This window comes from Neodiprion fabricii, chromosome 4 (assembly GCF_021155785.1).
Source record: "Neodiprion fabricii isolate iyNeoFabr1 chromosome 4, iyNeoFabr1.1, whole genome shotgun sequence".
NCBI classification, from domain to species: Eukaryota; Metazoa; Arthropoda; class Insecta; order Hymenoptera; family Diprionidae; genus Neodiprion; species Neodiprion fabricii.
The window spans coordinates 41,097,438-41,114,173 of NC_060242.1; the positions used below are offsets into that span (position 1 = coordinate 41,097,438).

At 41.4% G+C, this 16,736-nt stretch overlaps 1 protein-coding gene across 18 annotated transcripts in view; it reads left to right on the top strand.

Moving 5' to 3' along the window:
• LOC124180225 overlaps positions 1 to 16,736 on the top strand; it is a 163,008-nt gene continuing 146,272 nt past the window's right edge. For 17 of the 18 annotated variants that reach the window (XM_046565452.1, XM_046565460.1, XM_046565459.1 and 14 more), the window contains exon 1: positions 1 to 279. The gene's annotated coding sequence lies outside the window, so the exon portion shown is untranslated. Of the gene's footprint in view, positions 280 to 14,632; positions 15,128 to 16,736 lie in introns of those variants that run through there. The other variant, XM_046565453.1, reaches the window with a different exon arrangement.

Here is a 16,736-nt window from a genome sequence, read left to right on the forward strand (position 1 = left end):
GCTCAGCGGAACAGCGCGCCAAGATTCTACGCTTTGAGTTCACACAACTCTCCAGCCGCGTTCGAACTTCGAATGTCGGAAGTCAGCGCAACGTCGCTTCGGCGCCGCGGCTCGAAGTCACGGTAAACGGCCGACGAACCGCTACAAGATGACGTGTGCTCTGTGATTTCTGTGATTATTAACCAGAGTTTTGTGACCGAGGAGATACCCTTACCCCCTCTTACCCTGACAGAGATTTGTTTTCTTCGTCTTCGGATCGTCGCCGCCGGCAGAACAATGGTGAGCTGCTCTTAGCATCTAACCAGTATACTCTTGTGATTTACTTACCGCGACTCACAATTAAGACCCCTATGAGTTAGGGTGTCATGGGGTCTTGTTTATACACTCAGGCACAACCCTCTGGGGTTGATGTATCCCGTTAGGCTGTGATACCGGGTGTTTATTATATTGGCATCAAGAACAGCTTGCGGTATGCCCTTCTCTGCTTCCGCATATGTTTTTGTTTGTCTCTTGTACCTTGAGGCTACTTTTTCACCGCACGGTGAAATTGGATGAGACTGTTCATCAAACCATACGCTTGTTTCGTACACCGTGTTGTATTCCTCGGGATCTGCAGATCAAGTAGTTTTCAACTTCACTTTGACCTGCTGCACACATGGTGATCCCGATACTTTCGTGACAGCATGAAAGTGTCATCGTGGGGTAATCTTTTAATTACTAACCCACGGAGGAGATGTGATTAAGTATCTCATTTTCGATAACGCAAGAATGAAATCTAGACGTAATGAGGACCAGAAAGAAGATAGATTACTTCGCGTGTGGAGATAAGAGAGCAGAAGGGTAGAAAAATACTCTTTTAGACGAAAACTAAAACAAGAAGGGGGAAAAAAAACAGTCGTAGCATCGGGAAGTCGAAGATGCGTTGCATGTATCGGTCATTAATGAATTGATATGCGAGCCGGTTGGCGATGGTCAGTTTCAACCTCTTATCGGAGCTACACTACACGACTTGAATTGTAAATAAAACGTACGGTCATGTCAAGCTCGGATCACGTGCTACAAGCATCGAGGTTTCTAAACTTTCCTTCGATCCCTAATATCAAAGAATTAGAAACAGACATAACGCGATCCTCGCTCTCCCGATTTCTCATACAATCAATATGTTCAATAATTACAAGATTGAAGCTGGTGACTGGACAAAACATTGACGGACAAACTACTACTCTGCAGATTTAGGATGATTTTGAAGGAACTCAGTGTGCAAAATTTGAGCACGTTTTCGCTATGTTACGGTTTGCTCAATTTCAAAGACTCCAAAAGTTACGAAAAATGATTCTTCTTACAAATTTGAGCACCATCTGCGATTTCATGACCATTCAAATTATCTAAAATGAGATATGATCGAATGAGTACGCTTATTATTTAATAATATTTGGCGCGATGTATAAATCCTTATTAGGTTATAAAAGGCACCAACTGCGTAGCGATGGGTTGATGGTCGCTGGTACAGAAATTAAGAGGGGAAAAATAGAACAGTCGAAAAAAAAAGATGATTATTACGGTAAAACAATAAGAAGCCGCGAAATAAGCGAAGGGTGAAGGTTGTTTGCATTGACATCACGGCTTACGGAAACTCGCCTTACAGCCCGATAATTGTCGGAATAATGAAAAACAAACAGAGAGGCTGAATAATTAACGACCATTTAACGGTACAAACCTGATCAAACAATGTCTGTAAAGCATATAGACAGTGGGTGGTAGGTCTATACGCCCAAACGTATATGAGAAGTGTACACAAGTACTCGTCGCACATGTGTAATAACATCCTGTACTTTATTTTATCTCTCGGCAACAATTGACGAATGAACCAAAAACCTAAAGCTAAAGCAACGAGAGAAAAAAAACGCCACATATTTCACAGCTGTAGGATGACAGCGAGCCGAAGGCTTCGATATTTGAGACACTCGTTGGAAGTTTTACGCTAAACTTTTGATCGGCAACTTGCGGAACCGGATCGCAACGATCGATCGATTTGTCGACGTATATATATCGTCACCTGTGTTAGAGCACAAACGTGAGACTCGTCTGGCTCACTGTTTTCTTTGCGCACGCAGCACAATGCGATTCTTCGAGTCTTCGTCGTCCGTAGGCGGAGGCTGCTTCTCCGCTCCAAGGGGCCTTCTTTGCTCCTTGCTCATACCTGATCTTCCGACGTGTTGCTGTACCTGTATCGAGGTACACTTCGCGAATTCTATTCAGTGCTCGGGTCGTACAGTCGGTATAAAATTTTTTTTAAATGAAACGTGATCATGGTGCCTATTTGTCCTGGAAATGTCCTTGAATTTTCCGTGTCTTTCAAAAGTCCTGGAAACTATACTTGATTTTTTCTTGTATCCTGGAAATATTCTATTTTTAATTTTCTTCAATAACCCGAAAATGTCCTGGAAATGTCCTTGAATTTTTTACGGATTTATTACTGGAGACTTTGATGATGAAACGAAGGTTTGAAAAGTACCGAAGAAGCTAATCCGCTGTTACGTAAATAATTGAGAAAGTACCGTGTCACAGGAAAAAGTTTTTAAAACACTGAAATTCAATTCTCCACACTTCGGTGTATCAACAACATCGTAGAAGTTACTATGATGAACAGTCTCTTACAAAAAAATCCGTAATTGTTCTTTGTCATTTAAAATCTTTTTCATACTCTTAGATTGAACTTGTTTAGCTTTAATTGCATATTTCAAATCTTATTCTTGTCACATATTTTTAACCTGACTGTAGCTCCGGTATATCCTGGAGCTTTTGGGCCGGTTTTGTGTCCTGTGAGTTTATTACAACACATCTCTGAGATATACTTAAATATAGGTACAGTAAGGTCTTTTTTTTCTTTTTATCCGTTTAAACATCCTGCCAGAGCGTTTGTGTGTCGAGAATTTCTATGAAGTCGAATATAGGCGATTGATGTCCGTCACATATTCACATTTTGCTTCCCGAAAGCGTTGCGTTGGCGCGAATTACCAAACCACGCGAGTCTGTATTTCCATCCTACACCTACATTTTCGCAATGCCCGTATGTGATATGTAATAATATGATAGCAGTGAGCTGCTCGTGTTTCATCTTGAGAACGAGAACGAGGTAATCAACAAACAGAACCGCGATCCTTTTTTTTTTTTCATTCCACAACCTATACGTTGTCTCACAACATCAGCAAATCTCTAATAATTATTCATCATCGGGACAAAAAAGAATGTTGTCTCGCTAAAATGGTTCCCAGGACGAAGAGGATTTCGCGTCCTTTTCGCCTTTATAACTCGACCCTTCGTATCACGCCATTATTATCTATTCATTCGTCTGCTTCGTGCTGCAAATACTAAATACTAGACTGCGTGTATCCAATAGTCCGTACCGCAGCTTTTCTCAGAGCTAAAGGAAGGGACGGAATCGTTAATAAAAGACTTCGGGCCTCCGCCACCTACGACGGAAATAATGCTTTCTCCCCGGTCTGGAGGCTGGAACTGAAGACGTAGAGACGGCAGGCAAAGGCGCTTTATAAAGAGAACAATTCGACGCGTGCAGCCTAGGGAAACTCTGTCGACCTACACGCGGACCGAAATAGCGAACTAAGAAGATCGGCGCACCTTCTCGCAAGCTTCGCTTCTTTCGGGCTTCCCCGGGGATCGATTCGTCGCTCCCCCATTCACAAAGGGATATCCATAGTGAAAGAGGTGCTGGAGGCTCCTCAACGCCTCGTGAACAACTTCTTATTATATCTCGCGGATTCGTTGTCGGTAATACAATGGGTACATTGGTACAATTTGGCTTAGCGAAAATTTGGCAAACTTGTCATTGAGGAAATAGACGTTGATGTTGCTATGGGTTCAAAGACTGGAAGCTTCTTTTCGAAGAAGATTCTAACATCATTCGAAATCAGATCAATTATCATAATTATCAATTGTGATGAAAAGTGTTGCGATATTTGTTCTCTTCATAATTTTACAACTATCGTTAACTTTCATAACGGCCGCTGAAAAGTAAACTGATATTATTTTCGTCGATCTGAAAAATTACATTTTTCAATAATAATTCCAATGAAAATCCGTATAATTTGGAGAAAATAGCGCTCTTTAAATCCGACCGAATTTGATCTGTAGCCTCGTTTCAACTTGCGCTTCTCTGTGGTTATTATAACCAGCCTTGATATAAAAATTTAGGTTTCCTTCTAGGTATTCAACCGAGTTTTAGATTTTGTTTTTTCTTCCATTCATGTTATTTTCATCTCAATTAACGCGGCACTGCCTAAATTAAAAATGATAAAATTTTTTGTCAAATCAGACGACCTGCTCTCAAGTTTTTCATGCAAATAAAAATATTTTTCTTTCATATCCCCCATAAAATCCTGGGTATGATCCTCTTAGCCGAGTCGATTTTTTCCACTTGTTTCGTATCATGCTCGTCTAGCCGAGACCACGTCTAAACCGTCGGACGATTTATACCTGCACTAGGCCAGGTATGATACCTGCAATAATTATCTCGTATTGTCACTCCGTGCCTAATGTCTTGCCACCTGCGATACACGACGGTTGTCCGAAAGATCTAAAAGCTGGCGGTAGGTCGTCGCGCTGGCTGAAATCAACGCCACGACCGACTGTGTCGTATAGATATGCGTTAATTATCCTGCCTACTTCGTAAATAACGTGTTAACTCTTTCATGAACAGAGCCACCGGGTCTGATGGCCGCAGTTTCGTCGCTCCCTAAGGACCCTGGCCACAATGTGCAGGTAGCCATCCCTCCTTCTCGGGCACCATTAGTCCCGTGCTATAATTCGGGTGCTAGAATTTTGGACCAACTACCCGGCAGGTGTTGGGCTGGCAGGCATGCTATGGTGTATACGTGCCCATAACACAACCCTCCCTTTCCCATAACTGCACACATACCGAGACTCCGTGTTGGACTGAAAATGAAAAGCCTTCCTATCCCCGTCGTCGTTCGGTCAACGCGGTTATTACTTCTACTTTTAGTATAACGTGGTCAATTTTTGATGCACGGATATTTCGAAAGATTGTTCATCATTTCGGTAAAGAAATGTGCGAGGAACGATAAATTATGACGTCAACTGAAAATATGTGTGAACTTTTTCAGAAAAGTATGAACAGCCTTCGCTGTTAAAACGGTTTTCTAAGCCAGCTGAAATTCACGAGATTTTTTATACATTGAAAAAATTCTACAACCAAGATTTGAGGACAGGAAACATTGATCCGCGATACAAGTCTATCTGATCTCTGATAAAGGATGAATCAATGGTTTTATAACGTGAGTCGGTTAATTTCGTACCTTGGTTAGATATAATTTTTCATGCATAAGATCTAGAAGTCGCGCGCTTGTACAACGGTGGCCCGATATTAATATTTTTTAAAGGTATCGGAAGTTAGCTGCACGAGGGTATAAAAGAAAGCAAAGTGAAGATGGAAGCGCGCGGAAGCTGCGTTTACATAAATCGTGACATGACTGCCATATGGGCAGAAGTCGGGAAAGGGCGGCCAAAAATAGTCACCGTTTTGCTGCGCAGTGATTTTCATATACACGAACGAAGCGCAAGACACGCGGCGCGCTCGGAGTACACGTGCGCTTCTTTACGCCGGTTCTTCTGTTCGCCGGATTTAAATCAAACCACTTCATCACCGCATCTGTAAGGCTACCGAGTCCATTTTCGACACTGCGTGTGTTGAAAAGAAATCACTACATTTGCATGGGAGCGAAAATGCATGAATTGATTGTCCAGATAGACAAATTCTCGATTTCCAGCCTAGGCAAAGTCAAGAATTGAAATGAGCAGGAAAGATTGGATGGCATTCAATTTTTTTCCGAAATACACGAATTCTTTGCAATCGAAATGAAAGCTTTAGACAGGATTACTGAGAATCTAAAAAATAAACCAGTGACCAATTCTCAAAATGATGAATGAAGTGGGAAGAATATGATCCTTGCATGTAGCATGTTATACGAGACATCTTGTGTGAACGGGACAAAACCTTGCACGAATTTCCGAGAGTTGGACCGGGTAATTTTCTTGAAAGGAAAACTGGGGAAAAAGGAAAAGAAGGAGCTAGTGAAACATCTGGCGAGCGGTATGCAGGTCAAATCTTTGTGGACAAAGGATCACGAACGAGCGGACGGGCAGGATGAGACCTGTTCTCGTCGCTGGAAAATTTCATCATAATCCCAGCTTCCAACCAACTTCCCACGCGAATTATTTGGATGCGAATTTTGATACAATTTGCCTAGTTCGAGTCGTGTCTTGACCAAACTCCTGACCAAGATGATTTATCCAAGGATTACTTCAAACCCAAATTAAGGTCAATGACTTTTCACTCGAGAAGGCAGGTATCGTCTACAGTACCTCTTCTGCAACATAAAGCTATTCGACCTTGGAGAAGATCGTCGAGATTAATAGAGTTTGACGCGTGGAATCGATAGTTGCGGTTCGTAATAATATATTCAAACGACGAGCTTGGGCATTATGCCTCGGCGGGTTCCAGCAAGTTCCTGGTTTAAACTTGCTTAGCTATTGTCGTGGGAACAACGTATACCTGTTTTCTCTCTATTCGGGCGGTTCGCAGCAGTTGGAGGGTGTTGATATCTTTCAGTTGTTGTTCACAAATTAGAGACCATGGTAGTTTAGTAATAAGATTTCCTTCCCAAATGGCGTGACTAGCGACACCTAGGGCAAAAAGTTGTTAGGATTAACTTGAAGATGGTTGGCGGGTGCTTGACCAAAACGTCGTTTTTAAATACACGTTTCTAAGAAAATTGAACTTCCTCCACGAATTGGATTATTATCTTCCAGACAGGTTCTAGACCTTCTTTGTGTCACCAAGGTAGAGGAGGCTCAGGTAGTTCAGATTCGTTCGATACTCGCGCTGCGGGTACCATTGCAATCGTCGTTTGAGTATTTAGGAGGAAAGAAGGCACAGCTTGGACGGTCTAAAATCTTACCTATTATTAGAAGTTTTTTTTTTTTTTTTAAGAAAATGAAAACACAGAGCATTTCGAGCTCGAGGGCTTTATTATTTATAGTTTCAAGAACGTTTTAGAATTTTTTCAGTGAAATTAATAACAAAATGGTGGCATGGTGCATATGAGTAGCGAACGACCCCGAACTCGAGGGTTTTCCTGGTGGTGCATCTCCTGACGTCACTGTCCAACTTGTAAGACAGAAAAATATTCTGGAGTTATACACCTTTTCGGGCTCGAGTTCGTAATCCAAATGTTAAAAAAATTCTTTTTTTCAAATATATACGATTATGAAGAAAAAATTTCGTTTTTGATTCAAATAATTATTTAAAAAATGTTATAATCAGACTTTGGGATCGAAATTCAAAAATCTAGCCGATCTTATAATACCTTTTTCGAAGATCCTTATATGCATGATCTAAATCATCGACAAGTTCTAAACAACAGTTCCCTCATATTTGGTTACCACTTTCCTCTCTTACCAATCGAATGGTAGTCACGACGATGAGTAGCTGGTGCCCGTGTTCTCAACAATTTATCCTCATCGATCGGGTCTTCCATGCCATGCCAAATGAACGAACTCCGAACCACCAATTATCGGCCAACTGTATCAATAGTATTCTAAGTGTATCTACACAGTAGCTGACGCGGCAGGATTACGTATCTTTTCGTACAAGTCTGGCGCTCCACAAGCGCGCCAACAATCGAATGCGTGACAACTTGTAATTTATACACAGCATAAACGAGTCACCAAGCTCAGACTTTGAAATGTCACAACCGTCCAGCTGTTACCGGATGTTTCGGGCTTCGGATCCACCCGCAAGTGTTTCTTCGGTGGAAGCATTGCATCGTACCGCGATCCATATTCACCTTTCAGTGTTCTTGGAAGTACAATGATCGAGAGGTGTCTTGGCATATTTTCTGAGAATTGTTTGCATCCATTTCACGGTCTCTTGGCCCATGAATATTAACCGAGATTTTGACTTGCTGGCCCGGTTATCCGGAACCTTGTCAGACGACCGAGCCCAAATTGTTGTCTTGACAATTATGACGTCAGCCAGCGTCTGAGAAAAGGGAACGAACCGCTTGTGTTAGGTTTTGTTTCATTTGTGAAAGCCGACAAACTTCTTGGAAACTGTTCGAACAAAGCAACTTCAGTCCAAGTACTAAAAAAGAAGAATATCAAGATAAGCGAAGCAAAGAGAAACAGTGAACGAAAATAATTTAGTACTGCATCGCGAATATCCAGCGTTAAAAAATAATAACATTCCGAAGTCAACTAGGGCTTCTGTCTAAAACCAAAGTTTTGAAATGCCTTTCTATTCTATTAAGTCTTCGACGATGTTATGCGAGATCCATTAATCGGCTTATGGACATTCTACGGTAGCGAAAACTGTGTTAAAACGCAATCGCCTCGGTATGTCTCTGATTCAATCTGCATGATCTTACGTAATTACACGGTATATCCAATCTTACCATTGTGTAAATAATTCTCTATATTTATATCCCTGCAATAACCATTGTGGAATTATGGTGCTTATACGATATAACACTATTTACTTTACACTATTATGACTTCCGCACCTGCACCGACCATTCGAATTTGTGTAATTCAAAGGATTACAGAGAGAGCACATAAAGTTCTTGGATTTGTTATCGTCGTTCTTTTGTTCGAAAAGTGGAGCGCGTTGCTGCATGATTATTCCGCGTATCGTGAAACTGTCGAGCAGTTTCTATGAACCATTTACTATCTTCCAGAGTGTACATACAACGCACGTATGTGTACGTCGTGAACGTCGTGTTTATGACGTCCATTCAGTGCGCCCCAGCTCGCTGCAACGACCGACTGAAGAGCCAATTCATGCAGAACTGCGTCGATAAGAATAGTCACTCCCTGCCGGTTATACTCAGCATACAGCAATAACAACGGGACTGAAGCACCGCGGTTAGATTTTTGAAAAATGTAAATTGATTCTTTCGCTGTGTCTGGTTTTACGACTCTGGAAACGCCCTCCTTCTGAATACACGCCGTTGAATCACGTTATGCACAAGTTTAATCGAATAACCAACTTTGGAATTCACATTCATCTAAAAACAGATGAAACCCTGAAGTAAATTCATTCTGTTCTTGAGATTCTGCTTGCAAACTTTGCAGCTTTCAAGATCAATTGCCAAAAGAGTAATTAAAAGTCTAGATCTCTTTTCATAACGTCCAGGAAAGTAAAATGTCTACTGCGTTATATTATGCCAGTGCTATTGTGTATCCGATGAATTCTACATCGTATTACAGACGTTTTTGAGACTCCTTGTTCGTTCTAGATTAATTTTGCCGCCTAATTGACTGTCAGGATCAACGATCTTCAGAGCTCGGTGCTCTGCTCTACTTTACCAACGACGCCCAACCGTGAATCCTGAGTTTCGTTATCATCGTCGGTCTGTCAGTTGATTTCTCCACTTCCCGCAGAGATGAAAATAAAACTAGCGAGGGAAAGATAAGGAAAGATCGAGATAGAGAAGTAGGAAGGAAATTGAAGACAGTTGTATTAATCTCGAGGATCCATATATGAATGCTAGTTTATGCACAAGATTAATCCCTACAGTGCTGTTGACCATTATTCTCGCTGTATAACCGTAAACAAAATATGCAAAGTATGTGTGAAATGCATTATACGCCCAACCTCGTATCGTAGATCAGAATCGCAGCGTGAAACCGAGGCCTCTTTTCTTCTTTAAGCCACGTGGCAGTTGTAATACTATCTCCACATTCACTTTTTTCCTTTTCTTCGATGAAGCTTTGTTCAAGAAGAAGAGCCATTCCATTCTGTCATCGAGGTCGAGCGTAACTAAAGAGCAACCAAGTTCAGGGTCAGGTTTAATGAATAATTGAACAAACATCTCGAGTAGCTCTCGTCTCCGAACTAATCTCGATCGTAGATTTATTTCTCTGCTCTTTTTTCACCGCGTTGCTTCTCCTAAGGAAACTCATTCTTTTCTGCCTTTCGATACTGTAGTAATTATCTCGTATTCTTGAGGCGGTTATGTGTGGTTTTTCAGTTTGCACGTATCGTGTCTTTCTGCGAATATCCCATAGATTTTCCCATTTAGTATAGAAGCAGTTTTTCTTCGTTTGTCCCATTTCTTTCTCAATCAAACCGTACTGAGCAAGTATACAATTGGTGTTACTCATATTGTAATTTTAAATTCTGCCAATATTTCTAATTCACCATTTGACGAGGTATCGCTAACAATGACGGTCAAGTGTGTAGCTGCGTTGTAATGCTCCACTCAGTATCATCGCGTTTGTCTCGCTTAGCGCTCCTACATATGTACTACAACAAAACTTCCCTATCCGAACTTCTGTTCGTAGGTAAGCCTTTCTAACCTAGCAATCTCGTAACTTCACGTGCCATCAACACTGCACAAAGACCAGCCGTGATCGGAATACCAACCAGCACGAGAAGAACGCTTGGAAAATATTTCTTGCACGCCACCGATGCGGAAGAGTTTCATACCACGTATAAGTATAAGAGATGCATCGATAGATTGATGCGATAAAGGATAAAATTCAAATAAAGCCGACCGTTTCTACTCGGTATACCATCTAGAGACGTGGACAATTTCAAATTTGGTACTACAGTATGAGGTATCGCTCATTCTGATCGCATACACACCACCAGAGGTCCAAACCACTCTGCCACACAACTATACTTTTAAAGTATTGGGTTTCAAAGCGATCTGCAGAATTGAGATTTGAATGCATTGGAGTTGCTGGATTGAAGCATTCTTTATTGATACCGAACATTGATAAGGATAAACCAAAGAAGATCCGCAAAACTTGGCTGAGATATATTTCGAAATCACTATTTTAATATCCCTATTCGACTTTGGTCACGAAGGAAGTTGAATAACATTTGAATTGAAGAAAAAAGAAATGTACAGGAAAATTCTAAATTTACTGGCAAATTTTGTATAACGATTAGCGTTCTGAGCCAGAATAAAACAGACAAAAATTAATTAATTCGATGCAACGATCGGATGTGAAATCCCGTTGATTAAAGAAACAAAGAATGAAGTCTGACTTGTTACATGATGGCCGTGAGCTTCTCACATATGTAATCTTAGCCGAAAGTGATAAAAATATTATTTCTTTATTCTTTGACGGACTTTATACTTCTTCTTCATTCGCCGGGGTTTCTTCCATGTTATATGCTGGAACCGCGTTCCAGTCCTCTGGTTCAATTCACTACGACGTTCAACGAGAAATAGTTTCAATCACGAGTTGTATACCACAGCTCTTTCAGCTCCTTCGATGACTCAGCGAAAGAACACAGAGGAACGAAGAGAAATGCACTGGAGAAGTTCAAGTCAGGTTAACCCGTTCCGTCTACAAACTCAAAGCTTCCTGCTTGCGCTCTCTTCTTGGCTCGAAGAAAGAGAAAGAAGCTGAGGCCGTCATTCAAGACCATCTTGCACTTCTACTGAAGCGTTCAATGATCACCTGTGAACCGCCGGATATACATATAAAATAGCCAGAGACTGAAGCTTCACAGAAAAATTTCTCCACTAGGGTTTGTACACAAAATTTGATGAAACCTGATGGTTACGGGGAATCGCGAGGTGATGGTTAGGTAACAAACTGCAGCCGTCATGCGTCAGTCACGTGATCAGGGCTGTAATGTGATGGAATATAGAATGAATCTTGTAGAAATCGAGACTCGCTGGGCTAGCGAAATCCGACACGCCATGTGTAACGTAGAAACCCTGGTGTTGCACCTTGTTTTTGATGTCCATACAGTTACGTGCATTTCACTAATCATTGAAACCGTTTCGCATCTCTGTTTCTCTCCGTTCTTCGTCCTTACGGATATCAGACGAGAGTAAACGTCGGCGCGTTTTCGGCGTCACAGTTTCTCACTTTCTTGATTATCTTTTGTTCCCTGACGATGCGACCGGACGTCGGCCCCGTGTATTCAGCGTTGAGCCGAAAGACCGGTATGAAAGATGTCGTGATTCGTAGCTCCCCTGAGTCGTGACTTACTGAAAAACTGTACCACTCAAAAAGGAGTGACACAGCTTCACGCGATGACACAGAAGAGAGAAGGGGCTTCGATGGCCAGACTCTGATCCATCCAATTGTGACCGAGTCCTACATGCATACTAATGCCTGCTCCGTTATACATTTACCGAAATTAAAGCCGTCTCTTCGACATATCGTCACACCCACTGTTTGAACAGGAAAATATATCGACTTCTCTCTTTCACGTCTTCTTGCTTAGTTTCTCAAGCCGAAATAACATCCAACTTTTACCATTCCATGGTCCAAACCGTTCGAACGTTAATTTAATCCGGTGGCTATCCGCAGTACGGTCGAAAAAAATAAAAACCAACTGCTTGGTGCTAAGATTGAATAAAATCTCCGTGGGCGTGCTCTGTAATCATTATATCGACATTTATTTAACCTCAATTTTTGGTCAGTCAATGCATCAATAATCCCCGCATCTGATACACCGCGCTGCTGTAATTGTCTTTCACAACTCTTGTAAGAAATGATTCTTAAGTGTCTGCCCAGTCAACGACAATTTTCCTGCAATAGCTATCTTCGGAAAAAAGCTTTTCAGTATTCCTTTAGCTTTTTCCTTCTTATATAATTACGTTTTTTATTTGGTAGCCTACAATTTCAAACTTCCTCACCTCTCTGATCTAGAAGCTCATCGAATATGAACATCTCAATTTTTGTTTCTGTCGCGCGATCAAGCTTTTCTTGAGGTTTAGCCTTGTCGTGGACGAATTCTTCTTACGTTAACCATTCTACGCACGATGTGCGTATTTATTTTCACGTAGTGTACGTCACAGTTAAAATAACAGATGCCTACCTTCGTTTCATTCCGATAAGTTATCGTTATCAAGAGCCATCCGTATCGATGTGTATGTTTGTGCCTATACAATCACGTTACGCTAGCCAGATAGAATGAGGCACATGTCTCCTTATCGTGACATGATGCTTACCTCAAAGTAAAGAATTTATCTGGGTAAATTTGCAGGATATATTATACTTTCCTCGCAACGTGCACACTCCAAACTTGATTCTTTCAAGTTTTCCGAATGCAAAGTTTTATATAAAAAAAAACGTAAATGTTTGCTGTACCATAGATTCACCATTCTTAATGTTATTCAATGTTTACATCCTCATCAATTGCACCGGATTAGGAAGAAAAAAAAAAAAATTAGTGTTAAAATTAGACTGAGAATGTAGCATTCGTTGAACGAGGTTAGATTTACTTTTTTTTTCACATTATATTGATTTCAATTGTGATTATGGCGTTGATTTGAAGTAATTCCGACAACACGGTATCTTTCGGTCTAATCGGTTTTGAACCAACTCGGAATTCCTGATACAGATCAACGCATGGAACGTCGATGTGCCTTTTTTCATAATTAACTTCTAGTACCTTGGCCGAGACTTCCCCGCCGTGTTTCGCTCATGTAGTAAAGTATTCTACACGTGCATTTTTATACGCCGGACTCATCAACGTTTATTTCAGTCCGTTACATAATACGCAGTTTGCCTTGCAATGAATTTATGATAATATTCTTTATATCATTCGCCTTTCTAACCGTATAATCAGCAAATATCGGTGTAATATGGAAATGTGAATTGTGGGTTTGTTGCCTACAATCCATTCAAATTATAGTCGTTCCAACCATGGCCAACATCCATCATCACAATTGAAGAGTACATGGAAAACAAATTTTTTGACATCCTATTCGACTTAGTTTTATCGCTTACAATGCTTTTTATCATCTCCAGACCAATTACAACTAACGAAACAATTATGCGTTTTACCATGATAACCGTGATAGTCGACATAAGGTATATGATAAGGCCAAAGACGAGATGATAAACGCCGCACAAAACAACTTCATCGTTCCCTGTTACATATAGTAGATTCGTAAAATATATAGACACATTTTCTGAAGTTACATATTATTTTAGAAGTCAAGTCCACATCATTTCCACGCACGTACAGTCGGGTCACCCACCTCTTAATCTGTACCGAAAGAATTATTTCCTCGTCAGTTTATGTTATTCCAGAAGTTAATTAGGTAAAGCGAGTTTCGGAAATCGTTACAAAATATCGCATCAACGAAACTGGGGATACATCGTTTCTGGATGTAAGTAAAAGATGAGTTTAATCAGAAAGAAGGGAAGACGGACAAGATTGCCTGTCATTGTTTCTCTGCCCCAATCGGCACAGGGTCAGTCAGCTTCACACATTGTGTAACGCTACAACGGTGCAACGGCACACGGACAATGAAGTAACGAACCAGACGCGGGAACATAAACACAGGCAGACTATAAATATGTACTACTTATACGATGTTCATGATAGTGCAAGAGCATGCAGCAGCAGCAGCAGTAACAGCAACAGCAACAGCAACAGCTACACGGATTGATAGGGGTTCACGTATGCCTGCATCAAACCACCTGAGAGGTGAGAGGCGAGTGAACGCGATGGAGGGAGTTGGAATCTCTGGAAGGGGGCATGGAGAGGTGGGGGTTCACCTGTGACGACGCCAGTTCTTATCAGTCTTATTCAACCCGACGCGGGACCAGCACTCTTCACGGTTCTGTTCAACGCTTTCCGCATTTTCACGCGTGTGCTCGTAACTTTGTCTCATGGACTGGAGGAGACGGAGCCCTGCTGCCAATGCGCTTGTGATGTATGCATGTGGGCTCATTTGCGTTGGAGGTTCGGTGAGAGTCTACGTCCGCCCATCCATACTGACTGACTGACTGACTTGCAGCAGGAGTGGAGGATACTCAAGAGGAGACTCGGCTCTCATTCTCGCGTGCGTGCCCTGCCTTGCGGTATTGTGTTCGGGCTCCTCGCTGTGTACGGTGGTGTGCTGTAATTTAACGTTGTATGATGTGCGGTCAGCCAAGTCTGTGAAATCGACAGCAGGACGAGAGTTTCTGTTCGGCCGATTTTGAGTTTTTTCGGTTTGAAGTGCTCTGGTGTAGGTTGTCTCACTCCTGAAGATAATGCTGTTGAGGATTATTTGGTCAATCGTCGACTGACATCGTTGTCCTGCCATCCATCCTGATCCACGAGGTACTGAAATCAGATTCATTTGTTAACTACACCGTCTGAAGTCTTAGTGATACGCCGTGTCGCTGGAACTTTGGCAAAAAGACGTGATTACACTTTTGACGCATCATAATCATTTACGATGAGTTTTTTTTCAACACTTTGAAGATCCGTCAACCTGATAACTCTCATGCTTCCGGTTTCATTTTGGCATCCCACGGTCAGTTCTTATTCCTACTTTGCGGAGTCGTCTAACCTAGTGAATGAAAAACTTTTGACTACGGACTAACCATAAGTCATATTGCTGTCAGTTGGAGCGATATTCATCAAAGGGGTAACGTACCTCAACTGTTATCATTGGTCAGACCACTCTAACAGTCAAGCAATCCCTGTAGTTTTAACTAAAAAATCAGTGAATTGCGCTTAGAATTGTATTGATTGTTGAGTTGCAATTCGTTGAATTTCAATGTGATTATGGAAGTAAATTTTTATTATTCTTCTCAGGAATTAAGAACTCGTTCGAAAAGCACTTTGAAGATTATACTGTCACAATTCGTTTGATCCTTCGCAAGTACTTTATGTTAAACTTGAACAGTAGGATTGATCGGCTTGAACAGATTTCAGTTGAAAGCAAATCAGTCTTTTCATTTCTTACTCCTTAGCGTACTTTTGTACTCGACTGTTAGATAGGAATCATTTTGAAAACAATACAATCTTCGTTTCGATGACTTATGGAACACATTATAGGTAGTCTCGATTTGTTTTTTTTTTTTTTATTCCTGTCTACTAAGATTTAGGTGAACCCATTGCTGCAATTACGGAAATTATAGATTCACTTTCGCTCGAGAATATTCCGACTTCGTCGAAGGGAGTATTAGAATTGATTCAACTTATATTAGTAATATTATAAGGTGAAGTGAGACTTACTCATAATCCTCGACAAAACTGTTCCCCTTGACTGTACACCAAGTATAACAAGAACCAAGTTTTTTGTCGAAGCTAAAATTTTACCATGGGCTACTGTAGTCCGTAAAATCGTTGTTACTTTATTACCCATGTATCGTACAGGCTCGGTCTCTTGCACCGTTTAAGTCACGTACCAGCTTCAGTGGCTTCATAAAACGGTCGTCTCAACGGTTCCGTCAAAATCATTTTCGGTTTTCGGGGTGATCGTTCGGTAGGTGGTACCGCATGCGTGTGCGTACCTATATTTAACAATAGATATCCAGTTTCCAGCCACTTTGTCCTCTCTCTCTCGCTCTCTATACTTTTCTCTGTTTCTGCCAGCACACGCAATTTTAACCTTCTGTGAAAAACCCAAGGAAAGAAAAAGAAACGGAGAGAAAAACAGACCTCGCAGCCAAGTATTTACCGTGTTCAAATTACCTTCACCAGTCCCGCTATCGTCTTGTCACGATCAGATCGGCTCCCAGCAAACAAAGTAACCTGCACCGGCAATGTCAACGTCACCATCTATAAGGTGTAACGCGGCACAACGTTGGGCGGCAGCTATAGAGCTACGCTAGCGGTGACGCAATGCTTTCTAATCTGTCCACGCCGCGTCTGTTTCTCTCTATCCATCTCGCCTTTTGTCCACCTTCATGAACTCCCCGATTACAACGCTTCCCATACA